Source organism: Dipodomys spectabilis, unplaced genomic scaffold (assembly GCF_019054845.1).
Source record: "Dipodomys spectabilis isolate Male_0828 unplaced genomic scaffold, ASM1905484v1 ptg000004l, whole genome shotgun sequence".
In the NCBI taxonomy this organism is placed as follows: Eukaryota; Metazoa; Chordata; class Mammalia; order Rodentia; family Heteromyidae; genus Dipodomys; species Dipodomys spectabilis.
The window spans coordinates 1,205,061-1,223,698 of NW_024870681.1; the positions used below are offsets into that span (position 1 = coordinate 1,205,061).

At 37.5% G+C, this 18,638-nt stretch overlaps 1 protein-coding gene across 1 annotated transcript in view; it reads left to right on the forward strand.

The window, feature by feature from the left end:
• The window catches only part of Ssh2 (slingshot protein phosphatase 2), a 220,943-nt gene that overhangs the window by 10,248 nt on the left and 192,057 nt on the right, over nucleotides 1-18,638 (forward strand). The gene's annotated exons all lie outside the window — the stretch shown is intronic.

Here is an 18,638-nt window from a genome sequence, read left to right on the forward strand (position 1 = left end):
TCAATTCCTCAGTACCATAGAAATAGAAAAAGCCAGAAATGGTGCTGTGGTTCAAGTGGTAGAGTACTAGCCTTGAGCAAAAAGAAACTCAGGGACGGTGCCTGCTTTAAGTTCAAGCCCAGGCCGGGGGTGGGGGGGGAATTAATTCTAACAGTTCAAAGTATGTGCGTATTTTCTCATTGTTTTTCTCCTTAGTTTTCCATTAATAGATAATATGTTAAAATGTTAAGTTGTTTATGGTTTTATGTTTATCTTTTAGTCATCTGAAATTAATTTTACTTCACAATATGAGATCAGGGTTACATTAATTTTCTTCTAAATAGTTAACAACTTAGGTTGTTTTATAAAACAACCTAAGTTTTGTTTTGTTTTTTGCCATGGAGCATAACTCTACCTCTGAGAAGTAGTGAATTTGGCAATAAGGCACACTGTGTTCCACTGAAGTTCCATTGCTGTGTTCCACAGGAGCTACTTGTACTCAGTAAGTTTCATGGATAGAAAGTAAACTAGCTTAAATTTAAAATTTTGACCACAGAGGAAAAGCAGGGTTTTGATACTCGATGGGTAGCTTTGGTCTTTCTGTCTGGTTCTTGAGATAAGAAAGATTCTAGATTTTGTGCAATCTGAAATTATACTAGACAGCACTGCTTTCTTTGTAGCAAACATCACTCTTGCTTCTAGAAGCTTAAAACTTAACTGTTTTTTCATTAATTGTCTTATTGACTACAGTGATATCTGGCCTCTTGTAGATATTCATGTTAGTGTTTTTCATTTATTTAATCATTCAAAATCTAACCATAATGGGGAAACTTTTCAGGAGGACAAGACAAAAAAAGACCCTTCCTGTCAGAAGCTAGGAATACATGGGAGAAAATTTAGAAATCTATTAATCAACTGACACTTGAGTGCTATTTTGTTTGCACAGAATCTCATCCATAATCTTCTTTCGGTTCTCAAAACTGAATCCTTTTCAAAAAACTCTCCATTTTTTTGCTCATTTGCACAGCATTGCTGATAACCATAGTGCCCCTTGTTTTCTTGTTTGTCAAGGGAATTTCTGGTGAAATACTCTTGGCTCTAAAATGTTGTGAAATATCTCATGGTCTCCTAGACTTCATGAAAAATAGGGGGAAATATTTCATTGGTGAGTGGGAGAGGATATGCTTAGAAGCAAGTAGGGAAAGGTAGTATTATTATATTTAATGAAAATGTTTCGGTGCCCAAGGCACAAGCCTTTTACCACTTGAGCCATACCTCTGGTCCATATTTGGTATATTTAAATTTTGGGATTTAGGATTTGAACTTAGGGCCTCATGCTCTCAACTTCCTTGATGCTCTACCAGCTTCGATTTTTGCTGGTTAATTGCAGATGGAGTCTTGAAGACTTTTCTGTCTGGACTAGCTTTGAACTGACTCAGTCTCCTGAATCTCTAGAATTACAGGCATCACCCTGGTTCATGCTTCGTACATTTTTGGGTCCCACGTTGTACTTGAGCTTGAGGATAACTACTATTTCAGATAAGAAAGGTAATATCAGAAATTATATTTATTGAAGGTAAATGCACTAGTTGATTGGAACAATAGTTGTACTGTTGCTTTAGACACTTATAGAAACATCAAGAATTTGAAAAGGCCCTTCATAATTACAATATTTAACATTGCCTAAGACAAGAATGAGGATAAACCTCTACATGTCAGCATCTCAAAACATATTACCTGAATCTCTTAAGGAAGCTCATTGATTTTGGAGGAGCTTGAGAAGGTGATCCTGAATTAGAATAGAAATAATAATTTCTAATTCTAATGTAGCCCATATGGGAATGAGTCATAAAAATACTTTCATTTTTTTGTTTTTAGACCTTTAACTATGGTAACATGAAGTGGTCTAGCATAGTAATTAGAAGGATAGAATCTGGAAATTGCCTGAATCTGAATTCTCTTAAGCAATCCACTTAACTGTTCTATGCTTTGTTTTGCCTACTTGTAATATAGGGACAATAATAGTACTTCATTTTAGAAATACTATGAACATTAAATAAGAGAATATATTAGTACCATGCTTAACACCGAATAGGCATGTATTCATGAGGTATTCATTATTTTTTATGATAATGGTGATTTAGAGTTGATATTTAGTTAATAAGCACGTTTTAAAAAATAACTCAAATTTAGTGGAGGAGATATTTGCTTTATTTTAGAGTTTAGTTTATCTTTTTTTTTTTGGTCATGTTTTTTTTTTTTTTTTTTTGGTCGGTTGTGGGGCTTGAACTCTGGGCCTGGGCGCTATCCCTCAGCTCTTCAGTTCAAGGCGAGCGCTCTACCACTTGAGCCACAGCGCCACTTCCGGTTTTCTGGTGGTTTATTGGAGATAGGAGTCTCACGGTCTCTCCTGCCCGGGCTGGCTTTGAACCGCGATCCTCAGATCTCAGCCTCCTGAGTAGCTAGGATTACAGGCGTGAGCCACCAGCGCCTGGCTTTGGTCATGTTTTTTGTTTATTTATTTTTTTCCAGTCCTGGGCTTGAACTCAGGGCCTGGGCCCTGTCCCTGAGCTTCTTTTGCCCAAGGCTAGCATTCTATCACTTGAGTCACAGTGTCACTTCCAGCTTTTACTGTTTATGTGGCACTGAGGAATAGAACCCAGGGCTTCATGCTTGCTTGGCAAGCACTCTACCACTAAGCCACATTCCCAGCCTGGTCATGGAGTTTGATGAATTCAGGGCCTGGGCTCTGTTCCTGAGCAGTTTTGCTCAAGGCTAAAATTCTACCACAGCTCCACTTTGGGTTTTCTAGTGACTAACTGGAGATGAGTTCCATGGACTTTCCTGCCCTTGCTGGCTTTGAACGGTGATCCTCAGATCTCAACCTCCTGAATAGCTAGGATTACAGATGTGAGCCACCAGCACCCAGCCAACTTTTCTTTATTAAATGTTTTTGTTTTTTAAATGTTTTGTTTTTTTAAATGTTTTGTTCTCTTTGACTTTTTCTTCCTTCCTTCTTTCCTTCCTTTTTTTTTTTACTTGAAAGCCTTATTATAGCATAGTATATAGTATATCAGTCTCTCTCTCTCTCTCTCTCTCTCTCTCTCTTTTAACTTGGTAAAGGCTTTATTTGTTTAAAAAATTTTTTTAAAAAATTCTCTGATCTAGTTGCCAATCTTCATGGCAAAAGGTGTTGTGTATAATTTGGTAACGACCCTAGAGTACCATATGGAACGATTAATACACAATAATCTTCAAAAATCTCCTTACATTCTGAGTCTGTCAATTTAACAGGTCATGACTACCAGCGAATTAGTTTGAGTGTTTTGAGATAGAGTGAGATCATTGTAAGTGGTCATCTTAGTTTTGTAAATCACAGACTGAATTGGTTTGTATTTTTAAATGATCAAGTACACAAATAGAAAAGAAAATTGCCAGATATTCTTTTTTTTTTTTGTCAGTCATGGAGCTTGAACTCTGGGTCTGAGTGCTGTCCCTCAGCCCTTCAGCCACAGTGCCACTTCCAGTTTTCTGGTGGTTTATTGGAGATGAGAGTTTCATAGCCTTTCCTGCCTGGGCTGGCTTTGAACTGTGATCCTCAGATCTCAGCCTCCTGAGTAGCTAGGATTACAGGCATGAGCCACAGGTGCCCAGCCCCTATATTCTTTAAATGTGGCGAATCCAAAGACAATGAGCAAATTCACAGGTTTAAACATGTCTTTGTATCAGGAAACAATAGGTGAATGGAATTATTTGTCTAATTTACCCATTCTAAGCAATTGGCAGTTGAAATTGAATACAGTGCTTAGAAAATGCATTTCCAAAGCAACTGAATGAACTTACATGTAATATAACAAAAGGTCTTTGGTTCAGGATTTGGTTGCATTATAGTTTTTATTGTTGAATCCTGTGAGAAAGTAAGACTACTTATTTCTTATTCTGAAAAAGTGAAAAAATTCTTTGAATACAATATTTTTATTCCTTTTTTTTTTGGAGGGTATAGTATGGGGCTTGAACTCAGGGCCTGAAGCTTTGTTAAGTATGCACTATATGTTGAACCATGCCACCCAGCACCAGGCTTAGAAGTCTTATATTTCAATAAATACCAGTAATACAATTCGTAAGAATTCTCCTGATTTCTTGATGTTGGCAACCCAGTTGACTTTAAATGATTTTGACTATAAATAACAGAAAACCGATCTTAAACCATTTAAAACATGTTTGTTGCAGGATGGGGTAAAAAGTGCAATGTCAACAGTGGCTACACCTTTTAAAAGGCAAAAGATGATCTGAAGAGAAATCAGTGCTTTACCTTGTATTAAGAAAGCAAGTTTTCCTAGAAACTGTTTTTCCATTCTTGGTGACTTTTTTTTTAAGTCTTTGGCAGAAACTAGGTTACATGGCTACCTCTAGTTGCATGAAAGCCTGGAAAACAAGTATATGATTTAATTACTGAGTGGCAGCAAAGGAGAAGGATGTTTGGAGTAGATGCTGTGCAACTTTGTCTATTTTAACAACTAATTAAAGAACTGCAAGTAAGCAGCCTGGAGTTATCTAAAGGATCATCAATCTCTGGATATTTTATATAATAGCTATTTTTTCTCTTGCATTTCAGTACTATATTATTCATTTTGTTGTTTTCTGAGACCAGGACCTGAACTCTATATTTGACACTTTTGCTTATTGGCTGGCACTCTACCACCCCAACCATACCTCCAACCTCTGGTACTATATTATTCATAATTTTAGTTATGTATCAATTACTTTATTATTTCCAAGGAACTTGAAATTAGAAAGCTTGAATTTATAGAGACTGGCTAACAATGTAAAGTAGGTAAGTTTTTTTGTTGTTGTTGTGAGGCTTCAACTCTGGGCCTGGCACTATCCCTCAGCTCTTCAGCTCAAGGCTAATGCTCTACCATTTGAGCCACAGTGCCACTTCTGGTTTTCTGGTGGTTTATTGGAGATAAGAGTCTCACAGACTTTTCTGCCTGGGCTGGCTTTGAACTATGATCCTCAGATCTCAGCCTCCTGAGTAGCTAGGATTATAGGTGTGAGCCACCGGCGCCTGGCAGTAGATAAGTTTGTTTAATCTTTCTAAGTGTGCCATTGCTCATCTAGAAAATGAGTATATAACACTGTAATATAGCACAGTGGTTAAGTGCAGAGGCACTGGAATCAGAAAGACCTGAGCTGAAATCTTGTCTGTCAAATAAGTTTACATGATCCATGTATTTCTTATTCTGTAAAATTTGGCTAGTAGCCTCTTCAGGAAATGGTGCTGGCAAAATTGGTTAAACACCTGTAGAAAACTGAAGCTAGATCCTTATATATCACCCTGCACCAGAATCAACTCCAAATGGATCAAAGACCTAGAAGTCAAAGCAGACACCCTGAAAACATTACATGAAGGAATAGGAGAAACTCTAGGGCTCCTTGGCACAGGCCGAAATTTTCTTAATAAAGACTCAGAAACACAACAAGTCAAAGAAAGGTTGGACAAATGGGATTGCATGAAACTACAGAACTTCTGCATGGCAAAGGACATAGCAAGCAAGATCAATAGAAAGCCCATGGACTGGGAGAAAATCTTTACTAGCCATACAATGGACATGGGTCTTATATCTAAAATATACTTAGAACTCAAAAAACTAAATCCCCCAACAACAAATCCTCAAAAAAACGGCTGCCTGATTAATAAATGAGCTAAAGACTTAAAGAGAGCCTTCTCTGAAGAGGAAATAAGAATGGCCAATAGACACATGCAGAAATGCTCAACTTCTCTAGCCATAAAAGAAATGCACATCAAAACAACATTGAGATTCCACCTCACCCCAGTTAGAATGGTTATAAACAAGAAATCTAGTAACAACAGAGGCTGGAGGGGATGTGGCCAAAAGGGAACCCTTCTGCATTGTTGGTGGGAATGTAAAATTGTTCAACCATTTTGGAAAGCAGTATGGAGATTCCTCAAAAGACTACACATAGAGCTCCTCTATGACCCAGCAATCCCACTTTTTGACATTTACCCAAACAATCACAAACAAGGCTATACTAAAGCTACCAGCACAACTATGTTTATAACAGCATTATTCACTATAGCTAAGATATGGAACCAACCCTGATGCCCCTCAGTAGATGAATGGATCAAGCAAATGTGGTGTATATATAATGGAATTCTATGCCTCTATCAGAAAGAATGACATTGTCCCATTTGTTGGGAAATGGAAAGACTTGGAGAAAATTATATTAAGTGAAGTAAGTCAGAACTAAAGAAACATAGGTCCCATAATTTTACTTATCTACAATAATTAGTATATGTCTGGGACAAGCAGAAAAGATCAAAAGCTATGTACATATGACCATATAATCTGATGCTAAGTGAAATGAACCCCAAGATAGGGACACAAGAGATTTTTAACTTTCTTGTTGTTCTTTTTAATGTACTTATACTGTACTATGTGATTTTTTTGTGTGTGTGTTTCTTTGTATGTTCTTCCCCCATGGTACAACCCCTGTTGTCATTGTATTTGATTCCGGTATCCTGAATATTGTATATACATTTTTTTAATTCGGGGAGGGAAAGGGAAATAACAGAATGCTGAAATAAGGATACAGGATGACCTATTGTAACAGTGAGATGTACAAGGCAGTATGTTGAAAATGAACTTTACAACTTTGCAGGGTCAGGGATGTCGGAGGGAGGAGTTGGGGAGGTGGGGAGGAAAAGGGATGGTAGGGGAAAAACAAAGGAGAAGGTAACAATGCCTGATAGGAAGTGGACTCATTACCTTGCTCATGTAACTGTAACCCTGCTGTACAGTATCTTTACAATAAAAAAATATATCTTAAAAAAATTTGGCTAGTAGTTACCTTCATGTGCAGTTTTTATGACACAATGCAGTGAGATTCTAACTAAGCAGAGTTCTAAGTTAAGCATTTAAGGTAAAAATCAAATTTAGTAAAATTTTCTTTTGAAAAAATCCCATAGATCATCCATAAAGACTAATATACAAAGACGAGTGCCATGCTGGTGGCTCACACTTGTAATCTTAGCTACTCAGGTGGCTGAGATCTGAGCATCATGGTTCAAAGCCAGCCTGGGCAGGAAAGTCCCTGAGATTCTTACCTCCGGTTAATCACCAAAAAGCCAGAAATGAAGCTGTGGCTTAAGTGGTAAAGCTCTAACCTTGAGCAGAAAAGCTTAGGGACATGGCCCAGGCCATGAGTTCAAACCTCAGTCTTGGCGCATGTATGTGTGTGCGTTTGTACATGTGCGCGCGTGCGCACAGACACAGACATAGACACAGACACACATGGCCAACGTACCTGGTTTTGAGTATTTTAACTCTATAAATGAGGCTCTGAGAGAACACAGTTTACCTTGCTGAGGCAGTGTCAAGCAAAAACTTTTTTATTCATATATAGTATTTATAAATATAATAAATATGTACTATAACCTTTTTATTAACATTATCTATTCATAAAGTCAAATTGCATATTTGATGCAACTCCAGAATTGTTATCCATGAGATGCTTAGTAGACAATCTGGACCCTTTAAGTCTTTTAAGCTGTAATTTTTTATTTTTTTGGTCGGTCATGGGGCTTGAACTCTGGGCTTGGGTGCTGTCTCTGCACTCTTTAGCTCAAGGCGAGTGCTCTACTGCTTGAGCCACAGTGCCACTTCCAGTTTTCTAGTGGTTTATTGGAGATAAGAGTCTCACAGACTTTCCTGCCTGGGCTGGCTTTGAACCGTAATCCTCAGATCTCAGCCTCCTGAGTAGCTAGGATTACAGGTGTGAGCCACCAGTACCCGGCTTAAGCTGTTATTTTTACTACAGGTGCAACATAGGATGTTCAAGGATAAAGAAATTGAGGTTGTCTAAGGTTCAGCTTGGCTCCTGATTGTGCAACACGAATTGATGCTGATTTTTTTTTTCTTCCACATCAGCCAGGATTAATCACATGTCGATGGCCAAGGGAATCATTGTTACTATTAAAATAATAATCTCTGGGGGCTGGGAAGGTGGCTCAGTGGTAGAGCACTTGCCTTGCATGCGTGAGGCCCTGGGTTCGATTCCTCAGCACCACATAAGCAAAAAGAAAAAAGCTGGAAGTGGCGCTGTGGCTCAAGTGGTAGAGCGCTAGCCTTGAGCTGAAGAGCTGAGGGACAGCGCCCAGGCCCAGAGTTCAGGCCCCTCGACCGGACCCCCCCAAAAAATAAAATAATCTCTGAAGGGATTAGGAATTAAATTATTAATTGTACTTCAAAGGAAAATTTTAACTACTCCCAAGTCTATAGAGTAATTAACATGATACCGAAACAAATGATATGCTAATAGTATTTTTGTCATTGTTTGAATTGGGAAGTATTTCACAAAGATTTTTGTTTGTTGTTGTTGTTGTTGTTTTTTTTGACAGTTGTGCGGCCTGAACTCTGGGCACTGTCCCTCAGCTCTTCAGCTCAAGGCTAGTGCTCTAGCACTGAGCCACAGCACCACTTCTGGCTTTTTTCTGCTTATGTGGTGCTGAGGAATAGAACCCAGGGCCTCATGCTTGCGAGCCAAGCACTCTACCACTGAGCCAACTTCCTAGCCCACAAAGATTTTTTAAAATTTTGGTCCTGGGCTTGAAGTCAGGGTCTGGGCTCTGTCCTTGAGCTTCTTTTGCTCAAGGCTAATCCTCTCCTACTTGAGCCACAGCTTCACTTCCAGCTTTTTCTGAGTAGTTTAATGGAGATAAGCATCTCACAGATTTTGCTGCCTGGGCTGGCTTTGAACTGTGATCCTCAGATCTCATCTTCCTGAGTAGCCAGGAATATGGGCATGAACCACCAGCACCCATCCTATTCTTCTTCTTTTTTGGTCTGTCATGGGGCTTGAACTCTGGGCTTGGGCGGTGTACCTGCGCTTTTCAGCTCAAGGCGAGTGCTCTACTGCTTGAGCCACAGTGCCACTTCACACATATATATATACACACATACATATATATATACATATATATGAACAACATATATATATGTGTGAACAACATATATATATGTGAACAACATATATATATATATACACACATATAGATGTGTGTGTATATATATATATATATATGTTGTGGTTGTGGTTGTTGGTCGTGGGGCTTTAACTCTGGGCCTGGGTACTCTTCAGCTCAAGTCAAGCACCCTACCACTTGAGCTACAGTGCCACTTACCCATGTTAATAGGAAAAAATTTAAGGGACAATGATATTAAGTGGAATACAAGATGTTACAAGGTCCTGAATGATAAAATTCATTTGGAGTTATTTATCAAGTATATTAATCATTTTCAACTAAAGGTACAATCAATTATCCATAGTTGTATAAGATCTGTTTTACAGTGTTGACACATGTATATGTCATGTATAATGCTGGCCAAAAGTATTTATCTCATATATATATGATTTTAATGTTTATCCATATATATAGTGTGTGTATTAATCCTTGTGTACTTATTCTGAATAATTCTTGTACACTTACAATATGAATAGCATGCCTTTTTAGCTTAAAATACTTTGGGACCTCAATGCTTAGGTGAGATTGTGGTGCTAAAATATAATGAACCATGTAGAGAAAAGCATAAATAGACCTTAAGTACCTTCAGTATTGTCCAACAGAAAGACAGATAGGTCCTTCCTTTTTTAAAGTGTTTATTTTACAGGTTGCAACAGGCTGGTTGTACCTTATGAAAGGTTTTCTTGAGGATCCAACATTTAAAACTAGGAGTAACAACAATAGAAAATTTTTAAGAGCAATAATACACTTTTGTTCAAGTGCTGTTAAGTGTTTTCTACTGAAAGTAAAGATGTCTAAACTTGTACCTTATCATTTGTTGTTTGGTATAGGGTTGTCTTGTTTTTAAATGAGGGAGGAAAATCTTGTTTTAAAGTGACTCATGTAATGACGTAGTAGTTAGTAATGGTGTGGTGTTTCTTTGCTCAGTATGAGCACTTGAAATGGGCACTTGAAATGATAGATATTGATATTTTCCCATAGAATTTAAATCTTACATTTAGGATTTTAGAAAAAATTAATTTTATGAGTTGAACCCTGCATATGGTAAGTGGGAATTCTTTGGTATTGGTGAGTATGCATACATGGCTGTATGAGAGCCTTAATAGTAAAAAAAAACAAAAAAAGATTTAAATGTTCAATTCTGTGTGACCATGGGCGTTTAAGGCATCATGGTATTTATAATGTATGCCTTATATAATTAGATAATATTTTAATGTCTTTAAATATCCAGTAATTTCTCTTACCTGTGACTATTTTTTCCTATTGTCCCTTAAGACCCATTCATCTGTGATTTGGTATTTATTCATTTACAGTTAATTAAATTAAGCTACTGAGCCTTGTTTTATGGGTCTTTAAAATATCTTGCTATGGTTATAAAACTAGATCTAATAGAAACTTAATTTTGTCATTTTCTTTAGCTCAACAAATGATGTCACAACCTGGAAATAATGTTTTTAGTAAAAAGAGGATTAGGCATAGTTGGAAAGACACACAGAAATTTATTCTCCTAGTTATAGTGCTTTAGGAATTTTAAACTTTTCTTTTTTTTTGGGGGGGGGGGGTCTGGTCGTGGTGCCTAAACTCTGGGCCTGGGCGCTGTCCCTCAGCTCTTCAGCTCAAGACTAGCGCTCTACCACTTGAGCCACAGCGCCACTTCCGGCTTTTTTCTTTTTGCTTATGTGGTGCTGAGGAATCAAACCCAGGGCCTCTGGCATGCAAGGCAAGTGCTCTACCACTGAGCCACCTTCCCAGCCCCAATTTTAAACTTTTCTATAACACAGTTTGTAGTTAAAATTAAACCCACACTTATTGTATTTTTACAATAGGACAGAATGTCATTTTAAATAATAAATCATCTAAACCTAAGATATAGAGAAACTTCCAATGAAAACCTCAGGAAAATGATTGGAAAATGATTCAAGTTTTGTCAGAGTTAATACATTTTGACAGCTTGATTGGCAGACTGCTTGACATTTTTTATCAGAAAGGAAAGAATTTAGCAGTTGGTAGAAGAAAGGTTTCAGAAGTAGTGATGAGGCTCAAATGGTAAAGTTACAGCCTTGAGTGAAAAAGCTAACCAAGTCCTAGCTAATTAAGCAGTTCAAGACCTAGTACTGGCACCATTTTGGCTTTTGATCTTAGTATTTTTTTTTATTTCAAAGATTTTGGTAAAATAATTCTACTCTATGAGGTAATATAACTTGTTCTTTTAACAAATAGAACATATATCCAAAATACTGTTGTCTGGTTTCTAAAGAAAATATATACAAAATGATGGAATAATGCCTACTATCCTTGGAATATTACTTTCAGATGTATGTATATATGTATGTATGTGTATGCATATATGCATCTATGTATATATGTGCTAGTACTGGGGCTTGAATTCAGGACCTCAGGTTCTCACTTGGCTTTTTTGGTTAAGACTGGTACTCTTCCTCTTGAGCCACATCTCCACTTCAGGCTTACTGCTGGTTAATCAGAGATAAGAGTCTCCCAGACTTTTTGGGGGGTTGGGGTGAGGGTCTGACTTAATTTACTGGTGATCCTTAGATCACAGCTTTGTGAAGTAGCTAGGATTACAGGCATGAGCCACCAAGACCAATTCTCTCTCTCTCTCTCTCTCTCTCTCTCTCTTTTTTTGGTCACTCGTGGAGCTTGAACTCTGGGCCTAGGCGCTGTCCCTTAGCTCTTCAGCTCAAGGCTAACGCTCTACTTCTTGAGCTACAGTACCACTTCGGTTTTCTGAGTGGTTTATTGGAGATAAGAGTCTCACAGACTTCCCTTCCTGGGTTGCCTTTGAACAGCGATCCTCAGATCTCAGCCTCCTGAGTAGCTAGGATTACATAGGCATAAGCCACTGGGTGCCTGGCTAAAGGCTGATCTCGAACTCTTGATCCTCCTGCCCCATCCTCCTCGTTGATTACCGGCTTATACCACCACAGCCAGCAGTTCTTTTAAATATCTCTAAGTGTAGCAAATCTTCCTGTGAAGGTGAATTTGGTTTTTGGAAATACTAAAAAAAAATAATTTCTATCTGTATCAGCGAAATACCAACTGATCCAAAACATCTTATTTGAGTGCCTTATATTTTAGTCCCTAGCTATAGAAGAAGGTCTAAAATGACCACTTCCTGACCTCAGAACTGTAGATTTAATCATGGAGATGCTCAATAAGGGAGGGAGTTCTCAGCCATGAAGCCTTATTCACAAAATTAATAATTTTTGTAAAAGATAAAAGTTGAAAGCAGGATTGTCTTTAAGTTAATGAGATAACTTTTTGTGTGTGAATTATGAACTAGCATAAACAGTTTTCGTTTGTCAACATTTGATAGATCTCCCTCAGTGTGTATCAAGCTACACTGCCCCCAGCCCTTTAGCAGATGAATTTTAGCTTGATGACAGGCTGTTTAGAGTTCTCTTTCCCAGAACTTTGTAGTAGCCCTATTGTAATATCTCAATAATGGGTGGGCTCCCAACCTTATTTTTGGCAGCATTAATTTATGTATATTCATTGACCAACACCCACAATTTAGATTGACAGTTGGGCACAGAGTCAGTTCCTCCTTAAATGGTTATGCCTCATGTCAACTTTGCCAAAGTAATCCAGGTGATATTTGTCAAAGTTGATTCTGTCACCAGCATTATCCTAGCCTTCTGGGTACCTCTGGTGCTTGCTGACGAATCCACAATGAGTGTGGTCCTGTGGCCTTAAAGGTTTCTAGGTCTTCCTTAGTCTGTATTAGCTACTAATGGCATATTATTAGCTTCAACACAGTTTCTAAGCAGAAATTCAAACAAATATTTCAATATTAGGATATGGAACTTTTCAAGATAATTATTTGAAGGGAACTTTCATTTAAAAATATGTTTTTTGAAAAAATAGATGTGTTGTTTAAAAGAAACTTTCATTAGCTTGTAATTTTATAGGCTTAAATTGAATATTTTATCTTTAGATATTCTGAAACCATATTCACTATAGAAAATTAAGAAAGATCTTGTTCATTTATTTCTACCTCTCTAAAATGCCTCGACAACCTCTTTGGCCCATTTTGTTTCGTTAAATTTCTGAGCCAAAAAAGATGTGTCTCTTTTCAGAACAAATATGAGTTGGAGGGTGGGGTAGAGGAGATAAGTGATTTTTATAATTTTTAAGCATCATGCATCAAATCTCTCAGAAAGTAGGTGAATTTATTGCCATTTTGCCTGTGCTAGTTGAGGAATATGTCAGGCTGCTTATAAAAAAGACCTAGGAAGGTGGCTCAGTGGTAGAGCGATTGCCTTGCATGCCTGAGGCCCTGGGTTCGATTCCTCAGCACCACATAAGAAAAAAGAAAAAAGCCGGAAGTGGCGCTGTGGCTCAAGTGGTAGGGCACTAGCCTTGAGCTGAAGAGCTGAGGGACAGCGCCCAGGCCCAGAGTTCAGGCCCCACGACTGGACCCAAAAAAAAAAAAAAAAAAAAAAAAGACCTAAAGGGGCTGGGAAGGTGGCTCAGTGGAAGAGTGATTGCTTTTTATGCATGAGGCCCTGGGTTCGATTCCTCAGCACCACATATGCAGAAAAAGCCGGAAGTGGCCCTGTGGCTTAAGTGGTAGAGAACTAGCCTTGAGCTGAAGAGCAGAGGGACAGTGCCCAAGCCCAGAGTTCAGGCCCCATGGCCGACAAAAAAAAAAAAAACCTCAACACACTAAGGCATACATTAGTAAGACAATGTTTATTTCTTTCATGTATAGTTTAAAGAATAATTATTAATCAGAGGTCAAAGAACTGCTCAGAAAATAGAGGTTAGGTACTCTAAACTATGTATTTATACAAATACATTACTAATTTTTCCTTAAAATTCTTTATTTTGCATTTTTGGCTACTTAAAAATCTTAAGAAGCGAGTGGGGGCTGGAAGCGTGGTTTAATTGGTGGAGTGCTAGCCACTGAGCAAAAGTGTCAGGTACCAAGTTCAAGTACTGGTCTGTAACCTAAAAAAAAAAATACTAACAGTCAGCCCATATCCTCCTATCTTCTGATTGCTTTGTACCAATCAAAGACAAAGAATTTGTCGCTTGAAAATAAAAAAGTTTAGAAACTAGAATTTATCTTGATATTTGTTGGCTAGGTTTTACTATCTAACAATTAAGTAAAAAAATCATTGTTCTGAGTGGGAATATTTTAGAGTCTGTTCTAATTATTTATTTTTAAAACCTCCTACTTACTTCTTCTTTCTAATTTTCTTAACTGAGATTTAAGAGTGAGTCTCTAAGGTTCTGCCCAGGCTTGGCATATAAATGTACTTTTAGAAAAGTGCCTTCAGAAACATAGACTAGAGTAATAGAGGCTTATAATTCTTTTCATAGAGTTTATGGTAATTGTGAGCAGGCTCCAGAATAGGTTACACCGGATCCATGGAATAGGAACCTCTTGTCCTCACATAGGAAATATGATTTACATTCTAGGACTTGGGAATGTATTTTTATGTGCTGTTAATATTTTATTAAGTATCTTCCCAGAGGCTCTTCAAGGCTTAAATATATTCTGTAATGAGTTAACACATTTATGCCTAAAAATAGTTTAGAAACTCTTTTTAAAAATAATTCTTAGAAACAGATCTTTTTTGACAGGGGTAAGAATGGGAGGGAGGAGTTAAGAATTGAAGGACAATTTAGGATCTGATTAACTTTTGGTATGGGAGACTGACAGTGGTTAAGTCCTGAAGACTACATGAAGCCTATTGAAGTATGTAAAAGAAACCCTGAAGCCGGGCATCAGTGGCTCATGCCTGTAATATTAGCTACATGGGAGGCTGAGATCTAAGGATTGCAGTTCAAAGCCAGCCCAGGCAGGAAAGTCCATGAGACTCTCAGCTCCAATTAACCACCAGAAAACTGGAAATGGTGCTGTGGCTCAAAGTGGTAGAGTGTTAGTCTTGAGCTAAGTCTTAAAGGAAAGACTTAATATTGGGAAAATGTTGTTTCTACCCCAAATAATTTATATGTTCAATGTAATTTTAACCAAATCCTAGTAGGCTTTCTTTTGAAACGTAAAAGCTGATTTTAACAACATGTATTGCATTCATAAACTCCTTTGTTGGATGGTAACTTCTTTGTATAACTACTTAAAGATAATAAATTACATATATATAATAAACTAAAATTTATGTTAATGAGAAAAGAATTTTTTTGTGTGCCAGTCCAGGGGCTTGAACTCAGGGCTTGAATGCTGTCCCTGAACTTTTTGCTCAAGGTTAGTGCTTTATTACTTGAGATACAGCTCCACTTCCAGCTTTTTTGGTAATTTTTTGGAAGTAAGAGTCTCATGGATTTTCCTGCCTGGGTTGGCTTTGAACCACAATCTTCAGATCTCAGCCTCCTGTGTAGCTAGGATTATTGGCATGAGCCATTAGTGCCTGCCCAGAGAAAAGAAACTTCTTATGATAGTGGATATTCAATTATTGCTAAAAGCAGTATAAATTAATAGAACAGATATAGACTTATGTATTATATAGGCATTTTCTGTGTGCTAGAGATGGTGTTTCAAATCACTTGTATTTGGAGGAATTACAACTAGAATTTCCATAAGTTAACAACAACAACAAAAAGTTTGGATAAGTGTCCCCCCAAGGCCCATGTTTTAAAAGGATGGTTCCCAGAATGGCACTGTTGGAAGGTGCTGGAATCTTTAAGATGAAGCCTATGAGAAATCTTTAAGCCTCTGGGGACATGTCCTTGAAGGACTCTGGCTCCCCTCCTTTCTGTCTTTTGCTTACTGGCCATGAAGTGAACAATTTTGCTTTACCACACACTCCCACTTACCATAGAACTAAATCAACTTAGTCAGTTGATTATAAAGTGGAACCTCCAAAACTATGAGCCAAAATAACCCTTTTCTCTCTATAGATTATTTTAGGAATTTTGTTATAGTGACAGAATGCTAATACAAAATCCCAGATTAGGCCAAATATCAAGAAGAAATCTCAGATGGGTAATAGGTCTAAACAATTTTTAAATAAATAAAGTTATTGGAAAAAAATATATGAAAGTATGTTTATGGCCTTGAAGCAGGAAAGATCTTCTTAAAGAAGCCACAGACTCAAAGTCCTGAAAGATTACTCATTATTTGAGATTACATGTTATTATTAAGATTACTCATAGCCAGGTGCCAGTGGCTCACCCCTGTAATCCTAGCTACTCAGGAGGCTGAGATCTGAGGATTACAGTTAAAAGCCAGCCCAGGAAGGAAAGTCTGTGAGACTCTTATCTCCAGTTAACCCCCAGAAAACCAGTAGTGGTGCTGTGGTTCAAAGTGATAGAGTGCTAGCTAACCTTGAGCAGAAAAAGTAAGGGATAGTGCCCAGACCCTGAGTTCAAGCCCCATGACCACCAAAACAAAAAAAAAAGATTACTCATAATTTGAAATCATGAGTTTTATATCACACTATTTGTTTTTGTTTTGTTTTGTTTTTTCTGGTCGTGGGGCCTTAACTCTGGGCCTGGGCATTGTTCCTCAGCTCTTCAGCTCAAGTCTAACTCTCTACCTCTTAAGCCACAGCGCCACTTTCGGCTTTTTCTGCTTATGTGGTGCTGAGGAATCGAACCCAGGGTCTCATGCATGCAAGGTAAGCACTCTACCACTGAGCCACCTTCCCAGCCCCACACTATTTGTTATAGCATAATGAATAATATTTGCTTATTACAAACATAGCATAATAGTATATTGTAGGATACAGATGGACTTTATCCTATATTATACATATTATGCAATATATACCTTACACTTAATACTTTTGTCTAATAGCCATTTATTATGGGGTATCTATTCTTGTAGAAATCTGGAAGAAACAAGTGCTGAGTAAGGACATAGGAGATATTTACATTGTATATTTTCCTTTTCCTCTTTCCTTCCTTCCTTCCTTCCTTCCTTCCTTCCTTCCTTCCTTCCTTCCTTCCTTCCTTCCTTCCTTCCTTTCTTCCTTTCTTTCTTTCTTTCTTTCTTTCTTTCTTTCTTTCTTTCTTTCTTTCTTTCTTTCTTTCTTTCTTTCTTTCTTTCTTTCTTTCTCTCTTTCTCTCTTTCTCTCTTTCTTTTTCTTTCTCTCTTTCTCTCTTTCTTTCCTTTTTCTGGTCTTGGGGCTTGAACTCTGGACCTGGGAGCTGTCCCTGAGCTTCTTTTGCTCAAGATGAGCACTCTACCACTGGACCCACAGCACCATTTCTGGCTTTTATTTTTTTATTTTTTTGAGTAGTTTATTGGAGATAAGAGTCTCATGGACTTTCCTTTCCAGGCTGGCATTGAGTCATGATCCTCAGATCTCAGCTTCCTATAGCTAGGATTATATGTGTGAGCCACTGGTGCCTGGCTTACATTGTACATTTTCCCGATCTTCTGTTTATTTCCATAAGTTTCTATAACTGTTCTTTCAAAAATCTTCATTAATTGATTTATTCATTCTAAACATATGCATCAGACATTTACTATGTATCATACAATGTGCTTGCTATGCAATAAGTATGCATTTAATAAATAAAACACATGATTTCTATTCTCAAAAACCTCTATATAGTAGTAAAGAGGGAATTAAACATGTACAGAAATTTGTAATTTAAATTGTGATAATCCAATGAATGAAATAATGAGGACCAGTATTTATATTGGATTAACATCCAAGGCTTCTCTTAAAGAGTCATACTTATGTAATCTAGGAAAAAAGTTGTGTAGATAAAAGGAATGTATTCAAAGGTCTGGAGGTGGGAAAGTTTGTTGCTGAAGCCAGGCCAGTGGAACTGGATCATATACCGTGAACTGAATGAAGAAACTGGGGAAGTAAGCAAGGACCAGATTATTGTAAAACGTTTGGAATTAATGTGAAAGCCACAAAAATATTTCTAACTTGGAAGTGACCGTAATTCTGCTTTCAAATGATGGCTTTGGGTCTGAGGATATAGCTCAGTAGTACAACACTTACCAGGCATATACAAGGTCCTAGGTTTAACGCCCAGCACTGAAAAAGATGGTTTCAGACCTAGGCATGGTGGTGCTGTAATCTATAATCACAATACTCAAGAAGCAGAGGAGGGGGATCATAAGTTTGAGTCTAGTTCAGGCTTTATAGTGAGTTCCAGCCCGCTTGGACTAAATAGTAAAACTGCCCCAAAAATAAAGAAAGATGGCTTTGGCTGTTCAGGGGAGAACAGATAGTTGGGGATAAATATGGAGGTAAGGAGACCAATAAGGAAGCTAATGCAGGTGAGAAGTGATATATGAAGATGATACATTTTACTGAATACATTTATATATTTTTGAGGCTTATTGATAAGCAGAGTGGAGGTAAAGTAATAAGTCAAGGATGACTCCAGAATTTTTAGTGTATACTTACCCTGTTTTCTGAAATAAAGAATACTAGATCAAAGCAGGTTTAGGAAGGAGAATAGAGGTAGAATTCAAAGTATAGTTCTAACATTAAATTTCAGATATGAGTCTTAATGGAGATAACAAATAGGCTATTGACTAATTGAATATGTGGCATTGGAGCTTAGATTAAAAATTTGAGCTAAGGATGTACATCTGAGAGCTATCAGTGAATAGTTAATATTTAAAATTGTGGTACTAATAAGATCATGTAGAGGGAGA